The sequence below is a fragment of the Pristis pectinata genome, chromosome 26 (genome assembly GCF_009764475.1).
Source record: "Pristis pectinata isolate sPriPec2 chromosome 26, sPriPec2.1.pri, whole genome shotgun sequence".
NCBI classification, from domain to species: domain Eukaryota; kingdom Metazoa; phylum Chordata; class Chondrichthyes; order Rhinopristiformes; family Pristidae; genus Pristis; species Pristis pectinata.
Window position 1 is genome coordinate 27,033,866 of NC_067430.1, and position 17,140 is coordinate 27,051,005.

The window sequence follows — 17,140 nt, forward strand, 5'->3', positions numbered from 1 at the left end:
GTCCAAGATTCGTTTAACCCCAGTATGTGCAGCCCCGAGCTGCTGGTTTAACCCTTGCCTCCCTCCCGGAGCACAGACAGACCCGCAGCCTCTCCCACCCCACTGGAACATTGTTTGTGGACCCAGAGCTTTTAAATCAATTCAGTCCTCTTTCTCCTTGGCGCTGATTGGCGGGCGCGGGGGCAGGCGGCGAGCGTGGGCCAATGAGCGCGACGGTTACTGTCGGGTGCGCGGTGTCCTGTGGTTACTGTGTTACCCTGGGCTCTGGTCCTCACTCTCTGAAACCTGCCGTCTCCCTCAACAAAAAGACCAGCCAGCCCTCGCAGAGCGCGGCATTGTTCGCGGGCAGCCGGAGGAGAGCAACGCCAGAGGGAAGGGGCAAAGCAGGAGAGAGGCAGAGAGGGAGATTAGCCCGGGACACAGGGAGAGAGGATTCAGATGCAATCCCCACCAACTCTTCCCCTTCTCTTCCTTGTGAAACTGCAGGCAGCCTCAGCATTCATGTGGTAGAGGGACGGAAGGTAAGGAAGGGGCTGGAAGGTTGCATGTGTGTTGTTGTTGCTGCATCGTGTCTGGGACTGGTACTCAGCAACTTCACCTTCCCCCTCCCCAGCACCCAAACACACACACACACACACACAGCGCAGAGACGTGCAAACAGTCTACACACTCAGACACAAAGGCACAACTCACCCACGGACACTCCCAGACACACGAATGTATACACACACACACACACACACACACACACACACCTTCTCATTCATATACATGCAGATGTGCACACACTCACTTATTTGCGTGCATGCACACTTTCACAGTTATGTTTGTACAGTTATGTTTGTACACACTTGTTCATGGGATGGTCACAGGGACAGATACGGTCGCAACTGCAGATACAACCGTGCACACGAACATGGTCATGTGGACTAATGCAGTCAGGTGGACAAATGCAAACATGTATGTAAACGATCATGTGGACAAACGCAATCACGTGCATGAGCTGAGTCATGGGGATGAACAATCACACACAAATACAATCACGCGAACAAAAATAGTTGCACGGACAAACTGATTAGCCACACTAACGCAATCGTGCACACAAGTGTGATCACACGTACAATCACATGCATGGACAGAGTCATGTGGATAAGCGGTCGTGCACAAACACAATTGCACAGACGAACACAATAGCGTGTGTGAACAGTGTTGCGTGGACCAATGTAGTTAAGTGCAGAACACAAGCGTGCACAAACGATCGTGCGGACAGACATAGTCATGCCAATGATCACAGTCAGATGGACAAAAAATGATTGCGCAAAAACACAATCACGTAGATAAACGCAGTCTCCCTCATGAATGCACTCTCATACAGAAACATTCACACCCATTCGCTTGTGTGCACACTGAACACTCATTCACGTGTGCACACTGTGAACACATTCACTTGTACGCACCCACTGAACACACACACATATTCACTTGCGTGTGTGCATGCACTCATTCACTCAGGAGCATGCATTCACATGTGCACAGGCTTGCATGTGTTCACTCACACACAGAGATGCATTCACTCATATGTAATTCATTCACTCCTTTGTAGAGATGCTCCTATTCACTTCTTCACACAAATTCACACTCTGTGAAATAAACTGTCTCACTCGTTAACACACCTGCACTCATTGAAGCACCCATTTGCACTTGCGAGGTCATTCGTGCACTCTCGTACTAGCACACTTGTGCACTTGCTCACGTGCTCTCATTCACACACATTCACCCATGCTCTTGTGTGCATACTTTTACATACACATTCGCACTGACACACTCACACTTGTTCACTTGCACAAACACGCTCATTCCTTTGGACACACTTGCACTTGTTCCCTTTGGACTCATTTGTGTGCTCGATTACATGCATGGATCTTCGATTGGACATGTATATACGTGCTTGTGTGCACAGCCACCACTTGCACTCATTAATTTGCTCTGTTTCATGCACACTCAAACTGATTCACGCACGCTTACTTCTGTCGATGCCTGCACGCACTGATTCTCATTCACACTCATTCAGAGAGACGCGTGTGATCACTTAGCTCCTCTTGTTCCCACCTGCCCTTCCACACTTCTCCCTTGCGGTATATTTCTCAGACTTTTTTTCTGATTTTGTTCTTCAGCTTTGAAACCCTTTTAACATCTCCTCCTGCCCCATCCTCAGTGTGGGGTCCTTTTCCTCACTGTTAGATTTTATTATATATCTATCAGAATAAGTATGGGTTTGATTGGTGCAGGAATGTCGCTTGTGGAGGTGTTTGGTTTCTTTCTGTTGTGGTTTCTCAATCCTGGACTAATATTTAATACTTGCATTGTGTTTCCATTACTGCCTGAGAAATGGACTGTTAATTTTGCTTCCGCCTTAACCTCTTCTGCATTTAAGATCTCAGAGGTGATGAGTGCAGGGTTACAAGCTTGGCAAAATGTTTGAGGATTGGATTTGGTGTTACTTTGGTAGATTAGGCCTTAAGTGGATTGTCTTGCCCATGTTAGCTGACTGGAACAAAAATTGGAACATGGTGGTTGTTTTTTGTTAATGTGGCAATGTGAACATTGTTCATTTCTTTCAGTCTAAATAATGACTTTTTATAAATATAAACAGGCTTGTTATGATGATAGATCTTGGACTGGAGCTGAAGTCCAAAGAAATTAGCCAAGATTGTAATTTGCAGGGTCACTGAGAAGATTAGGAACAGCAGTTTTTTTTCAACCTCAGTCTGTGGAGAGCTTCTGTGTATGCTTTTTTTGTAGTTCTTTGTTACAGAAATTATTTTAATTAGATTTCTGTTAAGGAATCAGCATTTGGTTTATTATTGTGTGAAGAAAATTGCAACAATTAGTCTTTTGTACTGTATGATACTGTGTATAGGTCATGAATTGAGATGTGCATGTGAATTGTGTGTACTTCACTGTGGTTATTGAACATTTTGATTGTTGAGTGTAAATATGCCTCTTTCTGAAGATGGCTTAATTTTGGCATTGCATGTAAAATTGCATAGATCAGAATAGCATTGGCTAGCATACTTGAAAATATGTACATAAAGTATGATAGCATTGTACCATCGTGTTTTTTTACATCAAATTTCTTCTTCAAAACAAAAGTCGTTCTGCAAATTGTAGAACAGATGTAACTCCTACTTACTGAATAAACAGGAATTCCAGCAGTGACAATGACAAAATGCTGTGACTAATGCTTTAAGAGCTGATACTAAACTTGAATGCTATCTATATGTAAACAGAGGCTTTGCACATTTCAAGATGTGTACCACAATCACGGTGAAACTGAGTGCTCGTGTGTTGCCAGGATGTAATACAATCAAGGGGTTCAGCTTTCATAAACTGTGAGAGCGGAGTTCAGTGGTTTGTGAACATCAACTGACTCAAACCCCCAAGATTGGGTTACAGTCTGTAACTTACTCCAACACAGCTGTTTTTGCGGTAGCTATTTTCTTGTACTTGCTGGTGGTTATAGTGCTGTTGAACCTATTGTCTACTGCTGTTTTTTTTGATGGCTGCAGTGGAATGAGGGGCACAGCAGCTGTCATGGTGAAAGATCTAATGTATGTATTTTATGACAGTGACCTGCCATAAAGGACAAATTCCCCCATGGCAACTATATATTACTTAATAAATAGCCATTTGGTGGAGCACGTTTGAGGTGCTGTATAAGACCTTATGATTTTCTTTCTTGGCCAATTTTCTTCCTTCATTTCCTGAAAGCATTGATCTGATCCCTTCAGTTCCATCAGATGAACTCCAGGTACCTTTTTGTTTGTTCATGGAACTTGATGGTGTCAGATATTTGAATTTTGGAGGCACCCCAGTTGAGCTTGGTCCTCTTTGTGCCTGACATCAGCAATGTACACTGCAGCTTGGGACATTGGACTTAAATTAAGGTGAGATTCCTGATTGTTTTTTCCTTTTCTGTAATCTTCTTCAGTGTTGGTGGTCCTACATGTTCAGCTAACACAGTTAGCATATACGCTAAACCATCTGAAAAGATTTTTCTTTTTCTCTTTCACTCTTCTTACTGCATTTCCCTCCCCACAACTAAGTTTCCAAAATGAGTTAAAGACACCATGAGCACGTTACTTTAAAACATAACTTCCCTGTGTATTTATAAAATGATCAAAAACGTACCAGCAAAACCCTTTGTGGTTTGAATGAGTTATTTGAATATGGGGAAGGTCATAGACAATCACCACAGATTTCTGTTTTATGGGGAGATTCAGAGAGCGACTTTAACTGTAGTGAGCTGGAATTTAATTTTGTATGAAGGATGATTTGCATGCATTACCTTCAGTTGTACAGGTACAGAGCTATGGCATAGCCAACCTGTTTGTAAAGATTCTTTAACTTCTCTCTGTTCTTCGACAAACAAAATATTGCTATCCCAAGTTCTTTTGATCACAATTAACAAAATTCAATGTTTCCTATCCAGGCCTTTTTGGTTAAATTGAGTAAACATTTTACAGGATCTTTAATATGCTGTGGAACTGGAATGTAAAATATGGATGTGGTTGCAATTATTACTGTTAAAAATGTGTCTGTAATTTGAGGTCATGAATGATATGAATAAAATGTTGATACTCATTATCTAAATGCAAAATAAAATCCAGTAATATGTATTAACATTGTGCAATGTATGAATGAAATTGCTTTTGTAAATTCTTCCTTACAGGGGTTGTAGATGTAATAGAGAAGTACAGTGGAAAATATTAATCCTGTGTTTTGCTCATTACTGGTCTTTCTCCATGAGTACAGACCATCCCTGGGTAACGAATGGGTTCCGTTTTTACAGACGTCTTTAAGACGATTTTGACCATAAGTCGGAAAATCCACAAAAATCACTTGATATGGTAACTGTACCTCCACAATATTGTAATGAATGGCATCAAAAGCACATAAGATTAATAACAAAGAATAATTACTCGAAATGGAGCGAGGGAGGAAACTAGTTCTGCCGTTCGTAGGAACAAACATATGTACGTACATGGGACTTTTTGAGTCTAATAACATAGTGGGAGCTCGTTCATATGTAGGGGGTGTCCATAGGTTGAGCGTTCTTAACCTGGATGTGGCCTGTGTACAGCTTAGCCAATTTAGAGAGCATGCAAAAAATAAGTTACAGATTTGTAAAGTAAAGCTAGGAAATAGATAAACTAAACTGAGAAACTGAAATGAGGACAAACTGAAATTTGGTCAAATTCAAGAGATTACTAGATAAGCATATGGAGGAATTTAAAATAGAGGGGATATATGGGAGGAAGGGGTTAGATAGTCTTAGGCAAGGTTTAAAGGTTGGCACAACATTGTGGGCCGAAGGCCCTGTACTGTGCTATGCTGTTCTATGTTCTAGGACAGTTTCAAAACAAAACTTTAGTGAGTATGTTGCTGGGCTAATAATCCAGAGACTGTGTTCAAATCCCACTGTGGCAGTTTAATTGAACTCTTATTTTTTTATTAATATTAGAGAAAATAAACATAAAAGCTGCTGGATTATCAGAAATACTGCATTCATTCATGAATTTCAGGAAGTGAACTTATTACCACCATAAACATGAGCTAATTTAACATTGTTGTCTGTGTGCAAATGTGCACAAAATCCTATTCACCCTAACCGCCATGTCTGCTGAGTTGCATCCATACCTTGGCTGGCTTGCCTTTAATTTAAAAATCCTGATCCGTTTTAAGGCCTCATCATGTCTTGTCCCTCCTCATCTCTGTGCCTGCTTCAGCCGTATAACTCTGAGATAACTATTCTCCCCCAGTTCTATTATTCCAACCTATTACATTGCCCTGACTTTCATTGCTTGACTATTGGTGGCCATGCTGTCAACTGCCCAGGTCCTAAGCTCTGGGACATTCTCCTTTTATGATATGTAGAACATAGACTGTACAGCACAGGAACAGGCCCTTCGGCCCACAATGTTGTGCCGATGTCCATACATATCCCTCCATCCTCTGCCTATTCATGGGCTTATCTAAGAGCCTCTTGAACACCTCTATCATATTTGCCTCCACCCCCACCCCTGGCAGTGCATTCTAGGCACCTACTGTTCTCTGTGTAAAATAAAATTTGCCCCGCATATCTCCTTTGAACTTACCCCCCTCACCTTAAATGCATGCCCTTTAGTATTAGACTTTTCGACCCTCGGAAAAAGATACTGGCTGTCTACTCTATCTATGCCTCTCATAAGCTTATAAACTTCTATCAGGTCTCCCTCAGCCTCTGCTGCTCCAGAGAAAACAGCCCAAGTTTGTCCAACCCCTCCTTTTTGCACATGCCCTCTAATCCACGCAGCATCCTGGTAAACCTTTTCTGCCCCCTCTCCAAAGCCTCCACATCCTTCCTGTAATGGGGTGACCAGAATTGAATCCATTACTCCAGATGTGGCCTAACCAGAATGTTATAAAACTGCATAAACTTTAAAGTTTATCCCGATCAACATTGTGCTTCCTCCTAATGTAATTAAGTCATGTTGGTTACCCATAATGAGGTGTTTTTGATATTTACTCCGAATTCATAGCCCAACCAGCCTCACTTGCTGCCTTATTTTGAACACCCATCATTTATCAGCTTGTGACAAAGGAGAAAATAGAATTTTTAGTGGTAATGTAAATTAAGGGATTTTTATATACCCTGCATTATACTAATAATGTCATTGTTGATGGTTGGTACTGATGAGTTTAAAAATACATGCATTTTGATAGCATTTTTAAAAATTTCATAGTGTAGCAATTACTCAAAGGTGGCTGAGATTGTTAAATTCTAGAGACATCGCTGCCATTGAAACGAATGAAGAAATTTGTAACGTCACAGCACAAACAGTGGCTTGATCCAATGAAGTAGAGTGTTCCTTACTTAAATTCAGGTTTTCCACTTTGTGAAGTTAGTATAGTTTCTGCGTACTTTGATGGCTTTCTGGATGACTGCTCCCAAAAGAGTGAGATACAGTGATTGCATTACATTTTGAGGTAAATGGAGAAAAGCAATTTTTCTGTGCGGTGATGTTTATAGACATTTCTGATTGTGGATGGTGTGTAACCTTTAATATAAAATCACACACTTTCAGTGTTGCCTCGATCTTTTAAATATGGAAGTCTGACTTCATATTAAATGTATGTGCAGTTTTCATTTAAAATGGGCAGTTTGCCTTTCTGCTTCCTGTTTAACTAGTTATCATCTCAAAAATGATTAAAGGCATCCAGTATTTTTTTGTAAGTGATTTTAAATTATAACTTTTCACAAGCAAGAGCTAGGTATTTGAACAGTTTTGTTTGTTTTTTCATTCATGAGGTATTACAGACAAATAAATGGTTAGTTGCCAGAAACAGTAGTTAATACATTCCAAGTTATTTTCTTTGTCTTGTCTATGTGTCTGAGCCATTTTGCAGTTTGTGTACATGCAAGCCTAAAACCAGTGAGCAACTGCACGCACCTTAGGAATTGGTCCCTGGCCATCTGTTGTTTCATGGAAAATACAGCTTGTGTTTTAGGTTTTGCATGAATGTGTAGGAAGGGTTTGACATTCCTATTGTTTGTGCGCAAACGCAGATAATCTTTAGATTGCATAAATCTGGAGGTACTTGGCCAGAGGCACGTAGGAAGAATAGATAAGTACAATTCCAGCTGCCAAATTATACATCTTTGATATGCTGGTTAAATCTGCACAGCCTAACACCCCTCTAAAAACACATTGTCAGTACAAGTTAATAGCTTGTAATCAAGTATGGTACTGTAATGTGTTTTTGCATGCAAACGTTAAAGCATTTTGAGCTGAGCATTTAAAAGAATGCAACTTGAGCTGCATGTAAGGATTTTAAGTATTTATCTGCAAGTAGAATATTTAAAGTATTTATACCCTGCTTTCTGAGCTTTTATGTGATTGACTTCCCTGAACCATGCACATCTAGGGAGACATGATAACATATCTATTGTAAACAGATCCATTCATCTAGTGCATATAATCTACTTGTAAAAAATGGTCTAAGTCAACATTTGTGTTTATTTACAGAGGATCATTTATTGAGACTGCTTTGTTTCTTAAAGATATAGGATTGGAACTATTGCCAGTCGAGGTTGTCTTCATTAATCTTTATGCTTGGAGACAGCATAAGCTGAACACCGAACAGTTGGTGGCATGCTCTTGTTTGTGAAATTGCCTCGTTTTATAATAGAAGTGTTCTTATGAATGTGAAGGGAAAATGCCCCAGTACTTCGTTGGTAATGACCTGCTATCAAATGTCCATTTGAAAAAAATATTATTCATCTGAATTTTTTGGGCAAACTTCAGGTGCCCCCCTCCCCCTGAGTTAACTCCCATTATTTTCCTATCTAACCATCAGCTTCAGGATTTCTGTATGGACATGGAAGTCCTGAAACTGTGGTCAACTATTCCTGGCTGTTTTTTTCCTGTCCGCAGTCCATTGGACTCCTTGTAGAACCTAGTGTAGAAACACAATGTTGTGCCAGTTTTCCACTAAGCTGGGAATCCACCTGAGAATCTTGCCTGAGGTTGGATCAGGCACAGAGAATGCTTCCCCATTCATTCCAGTGGAAGAGGACTGCTACAAGGGTCTTAACTAGTTCATCTGGTTTCTTTTTGTTTGAGTATAAACATTTTTTAGATGATTCAATATTTTATTTTAAAAAGTTTAATACTTTAATAGTTTTTTAATGTTTATGCCATTGATAAACAATCAGCGTCTTGACAGCTTTCACTGTTAGTTAAGCCAGGAGAGTGGCTTAACTGGTTGTCAGAGGTTTTCAGCTTTCAAATGGATGGGGCCTGTTTTGTCCTACTCACCCTCCACGTAATCTCATTATGTCGAGGGAGCCCGTGTCGACATACAGGGCCTCTCTGCTGAGGTTTATCAAGCAGGCTGCAGACGGCACTGGGCAAGTCTGAACCGTGGAGGTTAGTGCTGAGCATGGGGGTCGTGCTGCTTGCTTCAGATTCTGGGCTTTGTTTGTTGGTGTATGTACAGCTTAAAAAAAAATCCCTCCAGTTTTTTCTTCCCACTTAGTCGAGGGGTAATGCTTTGTTTCATGGGGGAGAGTCCCATTCTAGATATTCATGTGCGTTATCATTTTTCCATTCACAGACTAGGTTCATGTCTATTAGCAGGCTGTTTGGCAATGGTGTGCTTTAGAGCTGAATCTTTGCACACACCAGAATCTGATTTAACTTCTTTCTTTTGGACATTGGGGCTAATTAGTGTGGCCTTATCAATGCACAAGCAAAGATCGGCTAATTCAACACAGACTGATGATCGATCTTGGTACCTCTCCAGTTTGTGTGTCTCTGTTCTGCATTACCAATGCTCATTAAGGACTTTTTAAAAAAAAGATAGCATTGTAAAATAGCGAAGAGTGATCATTGACAAAGTTAACATCACAGCTACTGCAAGGATGTGAGGCTAAGCAGACTATTGACAGCCATGTTTCATTCCTGTGTAAATCCTTTCCCATAGTGAACCAAAACCCAGGCTAAATCAATCCCTCTAAGAGGGAAGAAAACTGGAGGGAATAAAATCTATTTACAAGCATAAAATACACACAAGCATACGATATCCAGAACCTGCAGTGAACAGTGAGTCACCTGTGTTCACCACTAATCTGCATATTATGGTTACCCCAGTTTCTCCCAACGATGACAATAATTGGTGATTGGTTTATTATTGTCACATGTACTGAGGTACAGTGAAAAACTTTGTTTTGCATGCCATCCATACAGATCATTTCACCACATCAGTGCATTGAGGTAGTAAGATATATTTATTGGTCACATGTACATTGCAACACACAGTGAAATGCATCTTTTGCGTAGAGTGTTCTGGGGCAGCCCGCAAGTGTTGCCAGCCTTCCGGCGCCAACACAGCATGCCCACAACTTCCTAACCGGTACGTCTTTGGAATGTGGGAGGAAACCGAAGCACTCAGAGGAAACCCACGCAGACACAGGGAGAACGTACAAACTCCTTACAGACAGCGGCGGGAATTAAACCTGGGTTGCTGGTGCTGTAATAGCGTTATGCTAACCGCTACACGACCGGGACAAGCGATAACAAAGAGTGTTAGAGTTGCAGAGAAAGTGCAGTGCAGGCAGATCAATAAAGTGCAAGGCCTTGACGAGGTGGATTGTGAGATCAAGAGTCCATCTCATCGTACTGGGGACCATTCAATAGTCTTAAAACAGTGGGATACAAACTGTCCTTGTGCCTGGTGGTATGTGCTTTCAGGCTTCTGTCTCTTCTGCCTGGTGGGGGGGTGGGGGAAGGAGAAGAGAGAATGTCCAGGGTGGGAGTGGTCTTTTGATTATTTTGGCTGCTTTTCTGAGACAGTGAGACAGATGTGCTGAGCTGTGTCCACAACTCTCTGCAGTTTCTTGCAGTCTTGGGCAGAGCAGTTGCCATACCAAGCCGTGATGCATCTGGATAGGATGCTTTCTATGGTGCATTTATAAAAATTGGTGAGGGTCATGCCGAATTTGCTTAGCCTCCTGAGGAAGTAGAGGCACTGGTGCACTTTTTTGGCCATGGGGTCTTCATGGTTGAACCAGGACAAGCTGTAATGTTTACACCTAGGAACTTGAATCTCCTCAGCACCATTGATGTAAACTGGAGCGTGTGCACTGCCCTGCTTCCTGTAGTCAAAGACCAGTTCTTTTGTTTCATTGACATAGAAAGGTTGTTGTCATGAGACCATGCCACGAGGCTCTCTACCTCCTTCCTGTACTCCGACTCATCATTGCTTGAGATTTTGCCCCACTGCGGTGGTGTCATCTGCAAGCTTGTGGATGGAATTAGAGCAGAATCCGACTGCACAGTCGCAAGTGTATAGGGAGTAAAGTGGGGGTTGAGGACGCAGTCTCGTGGGGCACCAGTGTCGAGCACGATCACGGCGGGGTTGCTCCTGCCTATGCTTATTGATTACGGTCTGTTGGCCATGAGGTCAAGGATCCATTTGCAAAGGGAGATTTTGAGTCCCAGGGTTAGGAGTTTGGAGATGAGTTTGCTTGGAATTATGGTACTGTAGGTGGAGCTGTGGTCAATAAGTAGGTGTCTTTGTTATCCAAGTGCTCCAGAGATGAGCGTCGGGCAAGGAAAATGGCATCCGCCAATGTGAGGTGTTCATTGTGAAAGCAAAGGCAGATGTAACTGAATGATTGCTTACTAAGTGAATAATGGTACTGGAATACTTGAGGGACAAGAGTTTCTCCCACCTGAACTCAAAAGGTTGTAAAATCTGTTATGAATTCCAGATATCACATCGTGCAAATAACTCATAGATTTTGAAACTCCTGCTTGATCAATTGTAATCGTTAAATAAAAATGATGCATTTGAAAAGATACTGAAGAGAAAATGTTGTTTAAGTATCCTTCTAGTTTTCATCTCTTAACCAAGTTTGCTTAAAACTGATGACTTGTATGATTCTGGGTGCAATGCTCTCCCACCTCATTGACATCACTTTAAAGTCTCGACTGTAAGTATTAGTAGGCAATTTGAATATGGGAGATGTAGATAAACTTAATCTTTCTTCACCAGTGTATACTTAAGCTGTTCCAGCAGGAGTACACAGATCATCTAAGTTACACTTTTACTCCCCTATCTCATTTACCCTCTACTGCCTAGATTAAAAATGTCTACAGTGTAGAGATAACTATTTATACTATGTTCCCTTTATTGGTATACACACTCCATCTATCAATTTTGTGATTTTGTTGAATGGTATAGCAGGCTTACGTGGCCAAATGGCCTGCTCCTACTCCTATTTCTTATTTTCGCATATTCTGACAGTGAACGCTGGCTACACAGCACATGGGCAATATAGAAGTGCCTTTGACGTGTTTTCCTGCTTCAGGCTATTGGCAAATAGTTCTTGTGCAGCCAATGGTAAAAGTTTAGTAAACCTGTCAGGTTTTTAAGGCAAACTAAACATTGAATTTGATGTCTAGTTTGATGTTGCCGATGGTTGCTTGAAACCTCGTCAACTGTTGTAAAACTAGCATGGTAATTTAAGAGTGCCATTTCACAGTAGCAGCCAATGTACGTTCACCAGACCACACACGATTAGGAAAGCTAGTTACCTTCCCACCTGCGGATTGGTTTAGTACCAACATGTCTTTAGATCTCCCCTTTAGTTTTGTCATTTGAGATTTCCCACTGAACAATAAAGTAATTGAGATCAGTCAGGATTTTAGCTGATACAAATGTGAAATTTAGAAATATCTATGGCAGTATTTAAATATCTTTTTAAGTGACTTTTTCTGACTTTCTTCACCCATTTTTTCTCCATTTAATTGCCAGTTAAAGTTGCTGTGCACTGTACTACGGTATATATTTGGATTTCATCCTATAATTTGACTCCTTTGTGTAGAGGGCAGATGCCAACTAGAAGATTCTTACAATTCTTTGGTATCTAGCCCTAATGGTGGCTACTCTTGAGGTTCATACATTTTTTTTCAAAAGAATCTGTCCCTTTTTTTCTCAATGTTTATTCCTTCAGTTGTTGCATGTTTGTCTAAATGTGGGGAACTTACAGAATATGCAATCCTGAATTCTGCTCAGGCTGTTGCCTTGGGATTGAGGATGACTTGCTCTCACTCCAGCTCTGTGGGTTCTCAGATGGCAGATGAAGCTGAAGTGGGATCTGAGTCTCTGTCCTAGAGGGGGCAGCAGGAGCTTGGTGGAGCAGGTGAATGGGTAGTATTGCTGATGGTGTGCTCCTGCCTTTTTCTGGATTACTGTGTGCTCTTGATTTAAAAAGTCCTAGGTTCCCAGTGACATCTCAAATGCTGCTTTTCCATTTTGAGACTTCAATTGTGGGGTTCCCACACATCAAATAGAATGATAGATGTGCTGAGAACATTCTTGAAGTGGGTTTCTCTGTCCTCTTGCTGTGACTGAGTTGGAGTAGAGTTCCTGTTTTGAGAGTCTGGGTTTAGTCATGTGGGTGATGTGACCCTCCCATCAGAACCAGCTGAGTTTGATTAGAGCTACTGAAGATTTGCCATGACGTTGTTTCGATTATAGTACCAGTGAATTTGGAGGATTTTGTGGAGACGAGGCCAGTGAAACCACTCCAGTGCTTTGAGGTGTCTGCTGTAGATAGCCCACGTCTCCACAGTGTACATGAGGGCAGGGGTCACCACTGCCATTAGACCATGAACTTCATGCTGGGTTTGAGGTCTTAATCTTCAAGCAGTCGTTCGCTCAGATGCCCAAAGCCTGTGCTTGCACGTAGGGGTTAGTGGTGAATTTTCCCATTACTGTCTGCCTTCTAATGTGTGGCTCCCAAGATATGGAAACTGCTGCACTTTTTTCAGGGATCTTGCTTTGCAGATGCTTGGTATAAGCCCTAGTCTCTTGTATGCTTCAGTGAATGAGTCAATGATGACTTTGTACTTGGCGTCCAAATGTGCATAAATGCAAACAGTATCTGCATACTGCATCTCGCTACTGAGGTTGGAGTGACCTTGGTTCTGGAGAGGTAATGCATGTTAAAAAGTTTCCCGTTTGTACTGTAGATTTGCTTCATTCCAGCACTACGTGTAGTCCTGAACAATCTTCACTAGGGATCACTGGATAGTTTGGGTTTGCTTTGTCATAATTGGGAGGAATCTTGAGCATTATTTTCCCAGCCTGTTCCTCTCTAATGAAAAGTCATCTGGTTGGTCCAGACTGGTGATGGTGCAAGATGATCCCCAGTTTAATATTGTTCATTTGTTTATTCATTTAGTCAGATTTGTTCCTCCTCTTTTTATTCATGCTTGCATTCTGACTTTGTGATTTAAATAAGCTTTGAGGCAAAAATCAAAGGATAACAATCCTGGACTTTATTTTGGTTCCAAATGCTTGACTGGGTAAAAGTAAACCTTATGTCTCTTTATGCCAATAAGACCAGAAGGAGGCTGGAGTCAATTCTTCAGCCTTTGTGAGCTGATGTTCAAATGAGGCTTAGGGAGGAGTAATATCAAGGAGGGTTGTGAAAAGGTTGTGCTGACTCAACCTGTAACCATGCCTTTGGAATTTATTGTTTTGATGCACGGGAAATCCTAAACATACACTGAGGTGATACCAACATTCTTTCAAAGGGAAGATTACTATCATATTGGGTGTGTATCTTGTGTGTGCTGTTCTATGAACCGTCAAATGCTTCTTGCATTACTTGATTGGATTATACAAGTAGCAAACAAAAAACCTGACTGGCTGGCAGCTGCAAACATAGAATGATACTTGAAACTTCCTATGGACTTCTTGTAGGCTCTGAATGACAATTCCTACCATCTGGATTCTGATACAATGTGGTAACCACCATAAGGGATGTGCAAGATATATGAACAGGGAAGTGTTTCTCTTCAGTCAAGAGTCCTCCCTGAGGTATGCATTATGAATCAGAATACTTAATTCAATGTAAAATCATGAACAAAAAGCAAAGTGAGAGGATGAGAAAAATAAGGGAGAAGCAAAAAGAAAAATTTTCAAAGGATTGCCAACAATTTAAAAAAAATCTGTTGGAATGATCCTCCATAGTTCTACCTGTAAATTCTATGTCAGGGCACTTGTTTGGCTTTAATTAGTACTTTTTTTCATTTAAAAAATTCCCTTACCCTGGAATGAACAGAACCAGCTTTTAGATATATTAGTTGTAAATACTGCAACTTTACAGACTTCATTTGTTTCTATATCAAGTCTTTGGGTGATGTACAATTGCAGTGGAGATACTGGGTGATTTGGAGAGCAGCTTTCTGATTTCTGTGCTAAATGTACAGATGTGAAGCTTGCTGTTTGATTAATGCCATAAAAGCTCTGTTAGCCTCAATGTTATTCTTAATGCTGAGTCTGGAACAGTGTATAAACAGTATTGTTGGTAGGAGTCCCATAGAATTTCAATTAAGATAGCTGGGTTATAAATTCAAGCACTTATATATTCCACTTGAACTTAGAAACACTGAAAGGAAATTAGATATTCTGAATATATTTGAAGAAAGATGGAAATGCCTGGATTTCAATTGTTAACAAATTAACTTTAAATTGATGTTTCAAATTTGCACCAATTGATCTTTGCAATACAAAGCTGTTGCCCTGAAAGATGATTCAGCCAGAATACAATCTTTTTACATTTGTTTAACAGAATGGTTGGCTTTTTCAAATATTCAGTTAAAAAGGTAGATATCAAAATGTGGCAAGAAGTGGAATAAAGAAAATGGAGATTGTCATCCTTTATTTAGTCAGGGAATATTTTATTTTTGATTCCATAACACCACCAATAACTACTTCTCTTCCATATATTAAGCACATTTATTGGAGCAAAGGCATTCCAGGGTGCTTCACAGGAGTGTTTTAAAATGAAATATTGATTGCCAGGCACGTAAGGAGATATTACTTCAGATAACCAAAAGCTTGGTAAAAGAGGTAGGCCTGTAAGTGGAAGTAAGGAGGTAACCTACAAATCCCCATTGTGTGTAAATTGTTTCTTGTTTATATGTTTGGTTTTACAGGGTTTGTGAAGGTGTAAATTAAATGCTATGGAATGGAATTGTTTAGACGTGACATGGGCAGGATACAGGATAGAAACTATCTCTATGAAACCTTAAGTAGAGCAAGAGTCAGCCATTCGGCCCCTTGCTTGCTGTGTGATTCAGTAGGATCATGACTGATCTGTCATTCTTCAAGTCTACTTTCCTCCCCTTTCCATGTGACTGTAGTTTCCCTCTTGTGATTAGAAATCTATCTCTGTCTTAAATATACCCAAGGTTTCTGCCCCTACAGCTCTCTGTGGCAAGGAGCTCCAAAGACCCACAACCCTCTGAGAGAAGAAGTTCTTCCTCATCTCAGTCTTGAATGGACACCCCCTTATTCTAAGACCATGCCCTCTGCTTCTGCACTCTCCCATGAGAGGAAACATCCTCTCAGCATTTAACCTCTATAGTCCTCGAAAGATCTTGTGTTTTATTTAGATCGTCTCTCATTCTTCTGAACTCCGACGGGAAGGGTTCCAACTTGTTTAACTTTTCCTCATAGGACAATCCCTCCATACCTGGAATCATCCTAGTTGACCTTCTCTGAACTGCCTCCAGTGAAATAATATCTTCCCTTAAATAGGGGGACGAAAATTGTTCGCATTCCTCAAGATGTGGTCTCACTAGTACCTTAGGCAGTTGCGATAAGTTTTCTTTTATACACCTAATTCCTTTGAAATTAGGGTGAACATTCCATTAGTTTTCCCTATTACCCACTGCACTTTTATAGTATCTTTCTGTGTTTCATAGACAAGAGCCTCCTTTGTGCAGAGCTTTTTTGAATTTTTTTCTCCATTTAAATAATACTCTATTCTTTTGTTCTTCCTTCCAAAGTCAGTGACATTACATTTTCTCACTCTGCACATTTTCCCTCTCCTCAGCCACATTTATGCGTTTCAACTTCAAAACAGTGTCACAGAACACTTCCATTTCCTATACCTGCTATTCTTACAGTATGCCTGAGTGAGACAGATAAACTACATGCAGTTTAGTGCTGTGGATTTGTGACCAACAGGAATTTAGCTAATTTGGTTAAGATGCTCAAACTCATTTTATGCCGAACTTGTACAGCTGGCAGAATGAGAGGAGCCTTTTATCTCATCAGTCTGGCCTGTATCTGAACCCTGGTCTCAGATGAAAGGGCAGTATGTTAATCCACTGTGCTAAACAGTCCAACCCTTAACTTTTTTTTCCTGAGCAAAATTCTCATCCTGAATGAATCAAGAGTTGCTTATTTGTGAAACTTCTACGGTTTTATTTAATTTTTAAAATGTAATCCCTGTCTCAGTTTAAAAAGAACACCTTTATTCATATCGGTAGTTTCCAATCTGCTTCACTCTTTCTAATGGTTCATTATGGCAGTACTGTCCATTCTGCTCTTTGTAGCTCATTCAGCAAATCAATTTTAGCCGTCTAATGACCTCTTTCCCCTTCCCCCTCCGCCTCCCCCACACCCTCGTTCTGTTCCGTCACTCACTACCCCACCCCCTGCCCGCCCATCATTTCCTCTGCTTTCTTCCTGATCCCTTCACCCATCGTACTCCATGTAGCAGTCTGGCTGA

At 40.9% G+C, this 17,140-nt stretch overlaps 1 protein-coding gene across 1 annotated transcript in view; it reads left to right on the forward strand.

The window, feature by feature from the left end:
• Positions 1-253: 253 nt before the first annotated feature.
• rerea (arginine-glutamic acid dipeptide (RE) repeats a) overlaps positions 254-17,140 on the forward strand; it is a 437,497-nt gene continuing 420,610 nt past the window's right edge. Inside the window, 1 exon segment of the mRNA XM_052039130.1 lies at positions 254-521. The gene's annotated coding sequence lies outside the window, so the exon portion shown is untranslated.